We start from the raw sequence: 6000 nt of genomic DNA, 5'->3' as shown, positions 1-6000 counted from the left end.
AATCTGGGGGCCCAGGGCAATGGAATTTTCCGGCGGCCCTGTCACACACAAACATAACAATCATTTTGAAATTATATATAATTGAAAGACCATAAATCCCATAAAAAGTTCCAACTTCTCAAATAACTAAAGTATACATATACCTACATAAGTAAAAAGTAAATATCAAAATATTTGTACCTAATTATTAATATGTTTAATCTTTCTTCAATATGTAATTAAAAATATTTCAGACCTAATGTTAAAGTAAATTTTGAGAGCAGTGTCCCCTCCGTTACTGGGGAACCAAGTTCTGAGCTGCTTCCTCAACTTGCTTTTGTCAGAAGCCTGGAACAGAACAAAATATTAATACAAAACAACATGAGCTGATAGTTCTGTTCAAAACAAGAAATAAAATACTATGCTCTGTACCACTGTAATGCTATGCACTGTCAAGAGTGCAAGAGCCATTACACTAATTGTGACTTCAGAGTGAATGCAGAGGATTGAAAGAAAGCGTATGAGGTACACCGCAAAACCAGCCAATGTGGAGTAAGGATTATGACCAAACGTTTTGTTATAATGGGTGACCTTTATAGGAAGAAATGCTTGAAAAGTTGCCCTTGAATATCTGGTATAGATAATCACAGGCTTTTTTAAAAGTGTGACCCAGCAAGCAGAAGAAGGAGGAATTTAGTCAGGAAAATGTGTTCTAAGGCAACTTAGAAATGATTGGAAGAAAGGAAGGGAACCCATTTCACACAAAGGAAAACCGAGACGGCAGTCAATTGAAGTCAATGCTGAGTATGGGCTACATAATCACAGGCTTTAAAACAATAATTTTGACCAGCAAATAGAAAACAGGAGGAATTTAGCCAGAAATATGTGTTCTAAGGCGTTACTTTCCACCACCAAAAGAAAGAAAAGGGTAAAAAAAAAAAAACCAGACTCAGAAGCATTGTATAGCACTACAAAATGGAGGCCAGGCATGGGCCTCAATTCATTACTTAAGGCAAGCATAAGGGACGACAAAAACACCTCCAATTTAAAACCAGTTCAGTCCGCCCCCATCCCCCACCCCAATTTATACAGAATAGCAGCGCAAAGAAAGCAATTTCTGGCAGAGGCCACATATCAATGGCTGGAAGCAGGGGAGGAGAGGAGGAACCCATTTCACACACAGGAGAACTGAGGCAGCAGGCAACTAAAGTCAATGCTGAGTTTGAGTTACAAAATCACAGGCTTTGAAATAGTAATTTTTTAAAACAGCAAATACAAACCAGGAGGAATTTAGCCAGAAATATATGTTCTAAGGCATTACTTTACACCACCAAAAGAAGGGAAAGGGTAAAAACAGACTGAGAAGCATTGTATAGCATTCCAAAATGGAGGCCAATTAATTACTTAAGGCAAGTATAATGGAAGACAAAAAAGCCCCAATTTAAAACCAGTTCAGACCAGCCCCACCTCAATTTATCCAGAATAGCAACACAGAGAAAGCAATTTCTAGCAGAGGCCACGTAATGATTTTTTTTCCCAGTCATTGGTGGTGGTGGTGGGGAGATGGTGTAAACAAGATGGGAACAAAGATTTTTTTGTTGCATTTTACAACCCAGCACCAGCTATGAATTTCTGTGGACAAAACAGAGGCTGGAAAGATTTTTAAATGAAGAACATACTAATATAAATATGAAAAAATAAACAGTGATGGTCTGGCCTGTCTCCTGCCCTGCCCACCCTGAAGAAGGGTATAGTGGGAATAAAGCAGATACTGTGCTCCAGTCACTCCACCCACTCCATTCAGCTGGGCTTGGACTGCCCAACACACCCACAAGTGGCTCTGATTGGCCACTGACTAGCAAGCCAGCCACCTACTCCATTTACTGGCCAGTCAATTAGCCAGCCTCCTTCCGCTGTGCAACCCCCTCCCCCATTGCCCCAAAGTACCCCTCCCTTGTGGAGGGAAGGGGTCATCTTTGATTAGCCCACTCAGGCTAACAGCCTGCGCTGACCCTATTTTTTGTGGCACTTCCCTTCCCTTCTTAATTAGGAGACTAGCACTGCCACTCCAAAATCTTTCTGGTCCAGGGAAAGGCTCTAGAGCAGCAGAAATATTCGGAACATGTGTGAGCATGTTTTTCAAAATTAAAAAAAAATACTCTCGTTGCCTTGGCTCATGTGAATGGCTTGCATTTTATTAAAATAAAATAATGCTTGCCCAGGGTTCCCTCCTGCTGTGTGGGGCCCAGGGCAAACTGCCCCCCTTTGCCCCCCCCCCCAGGCAGGTCTGCTTCCCCAACTGGTGCCCTCCAAATGGTCTGGACTTCAATTCCATTCAGCATGGCCAATTCCCATCAGGAATCCTAAGAGTCTGTGTCCAAGGCATCTGAAGGGCACCAGGTTGGGGAAGGCTTCCTTACTGAATCCACTAACACAAGATGTGCTGTTGGCTACTAGCTTTTGTGGCTTTTTAAAAGGCTTTTGTTAGAAAACTCTGCATAAAGTAAGTCTATTGACAGCCATAAGCCACGATAACAAGAACATAAGAAGAGCCCTGGTGGATCAGACCAAAGGCTTATTTAGTCTAGCATTTCATTTCCCACGGTTGCCAACAGCTACCTCTGAGAAGTCCACAAGCAGAACATGAATGCAGTGCCACCCTCCTACCTGTGTTCTCCAGCAAGCAGTACTAAGAGGCATGCTACCTCTGACAGCTAAGTCCAGAGGCAGTATACCTCTGAATACCAGATGCTGAAGATAAACCGCATGGGAACACTGCAGCTTTCAGGCCAGTGATGTATACTCTGGTTGCCTCTAGGTTAGATTACTGCAGTGCACTCTGTGTGGGGCTGCCTCTGAAGACGGTTCAAAAAGCATAGCTAGTGCAGAATGTGGCAGCCAAGTTGTTGATTGGGACTAGGTGATGTAAACATATTGGGCAGAATCCAACAGGGTGTTTATGCCCCTGCCGATTCCCTTGCGCCCCGCCAATTCCTGTCCACAAGCAGCACCCACCACTTACAGAATGGAGATTTAGTGCTTCTGGGGGCAACCGGAAATGAGTTAAAGCACTCATTTCTGGAATGGGGCAGGTCAGTGAAGCTTGCGTAAGGGAGCTCCACCAACCTGTCCCAAACCAGAAAACAGCATTTCTGCTAGTTTCAGGGCTTTCTCTGGGATGCATTATATATCTGTTGCACAAGCAGCGGGTCCCGCTTGCGCAATGAAATCAGTAGGACCCACCGTTTGTGCAACAGAATCTGTGAAGTGGAAGAGAACTGATAGAAGTATAACCACCCTGTTGGATTCTGCCCATAGGTCTGGTGCTGGCTTGCCCGCACTAGTTGGCAATTTGTTTTTGGGCCAAATTCAAAGTGCTGGTTTTAACTTATAAAGCCCTACAGGGTTTGGCCCCCAATAACTCAAGGGCCACCTCTCCCCGTATGAACCTGTCCAGTTCCTGAGGTTGGCTTCAGAGGCCCTTTTCTGTGAGCCCCCTCTGAGAGAAGCTGTGGTGGGATCAGTTCAAGAATGGGCCTTTTCTGTGATAACCCCACATTTATGGAACACTCCCCTTAAAACAGCTCACCTGGCACTGACACTGTCATCTTTTCTGTGCCAGGCAAAGGCACACACACTGTCCCAGGTGTTTGGAGATTAGTTATGGCCCAATTGCTGTGGGCTGCTTTTGTGGTGCTCATTTTAGGTGTGTGTGTGTGGGGGGGGATTTTATGTAGTGTAGATGAGCATGTTTCACATTGTTTTGTTTTGATTGTTTTTATGGTGTATTTGTATTACTGTGCTGGTTATGGTTTATGGTTTTTATATTAATTATGGATTTCTGTATTTGTGTATGCAAGTTACTTCAAGACTGCTTTTTGCGGTGGGAAGTAACATGTTACTTATTTATTTACAATATTTATATACCGCTCCATATCTAGAACAGATTTTGGAGCGGTGAACACAAGGGATAAAACAGTAAGAGCATAACGAGATTAAAACACCACATTAAAATTACACTTGTTTAAAAATACAATGCCAGTAAAAAACACATACATTTTAACAACAACATCCTGCATGTAGACTTCTCAAATGCTGTCTGTTGTTGGGACAGGAGGCTGGACTAGATGGACGCTTTAAGGCTCAATCCTATGCATACTCAGAGGAAGTCCTAATAACCAAATGGGACTTACTCCCAGGAGTGAACTGCAGGTTCAGGGGCAAAGTCTGGCCCACCTGGGAACTCAATCTGGCCCTCCAGGGATCCCCAGAAGGCCTCACCCCCTTTTCCCTGACCACTGATCATTTGGTGTTTTCCTGGCTTTTGTGCAGTTTCCCCATCATTTTAAAAGGTTGAAATGCCTCTCTTAAGACTCAGTTACTGGCGGCAAGGGTTTTCAGCTAATATGATGGTATTTTGTCCCTGCCCCTCTAGCAACTGGCCACGTCTCCTGTTCCTTCAGCAACACCCACCACTGGAATGTGGTCCCCAAGAGCTTCTTCGAAATGGCATTTGGCATGCAGGTTTAAGGAGGTTCAAGAACCCTGGTGTACAGAACTGTAACCTAAGTTTGATCCAGCTGGGCAGTTCTTCCATTCTAAGCAGACTTGGGGACCCCCACATTTTTTAGGAATTGATGCAATTCAGGGCAACAAGGATTTTGAACTTATTTAGAACAGAAATAGTGTTCTTTCAAGCCATTCAGGAAAGCCTTGTTGTTTCCTGCTTGAAGTACAAGGGTGAGGGAACTGTGCTAGAGGAAAAAAGAGGTAACACACTCAGGTATTAGGCCCTACGGGGTAATATTTGTCTCAGCTTGGGAACAGCATCATTTCATCATGAGTGCATCATGAATAAATTTAAAATGAACAAGCCACAAGGGAGATGAAGGTCACCAATCTTGTTCCAATGGGGCCAGAGTCTTTGCCATGGGTTGAGAAATAATTTGGAGAAATAATTAGGATTACTTGAAAATTACTGGATTACTTGGAGGGAGAAAGAAACTACAAAGGTTAATGGAGAATGGCAAGAGATGGGGAGGTCAGGCAAGCCTTCAACCCACATTTAATTCCAGCATCTAAATCATGTGTAGTATTTTGCAGTCCACCAAAAAGAGTTGTCTGTTAAAAGCACTTTCCGGAGTAAACAGGCTGGAACTCAGTTTGTGTATAGAACTGGGTTTATCTATAGTCACACACTGCCTCTGTCCACACATGTGGAATATAGTATACAGTTCCGGCCACCGCATCTCAAAAGGGTTATTGTTACATGTGTTCACCCCACTGCCAAATGCGTGAGAGATTTCAAGTCTTCCAACTCCTATGCATGATTTAGTTTCCTTTTTTATTATTATTTAAAGTGGGTCATTGGAGACTGTGATATAAGGCTTATTTACATATACATAAAGGCTGAGCATAAGGTGACAGTTCACAGTATTAACACTGCATCAGATTCCTGGTCCCCATCAGATGTCTAGGAGAACACATAGTGCCATAGGATTTCCTGCAGAGAGCAAAGTCAACTCTCTGCAGACCCTGTTCTAGCAAAGACTGACTTCCTGCTAAACACACAGACATCACTGGACCTTCCCCTGGTCTAGGGGTGGAAAGAAAGGTGAGTCATCTCTGCCCACCACCAATGTCTTCTTGGGCCATCCCAGCTCCCACTGAAACACATCACCAGAATGATATCAGCTATCAACCATCCTTTGTCAGGCCTTAAGAGTTATTGAATCAGTGCACCCACACTGGTAGCTCTACTTACAGAAATTTTAGCATCAAGATGATCATTAGAAATTATCTTGAATCTCTTTGCAGTCATAGGCCTTGGGCTGTAAGGAATCCCTAAAAGATCATACCGGCCAACCCCAAACCCATAACAATATTGTAGAGCTGGGAAAAATGCAAGAAAAGGGCAACAAAAATGATCAAGGAGCTTTTCCTGACCTGTGAGGAAAAGTTACAAAGTTTGGGACTTTTTGATTTAGAAAAAAGAGGCTCTCCCTCTCTTGTAATAATGAA

Source organism: Heloderma suspectum, chromosome 2 (genome assembly GCF_057233095.1).
Source record: "Heloderma suspectum isolate Gila_16-S chromosome 2, 16-S_ref, whole genome shotgun sequence".
Classification (NCBI taxonomy): Eukaryota; Metazoa; Chordata; class Lepidosauria; order Squamata; family Helodermatidae; genus Heloderma; species Heloderma suspectum.
Note: the sequence above shows the minus strand (reverse complement) of the source record.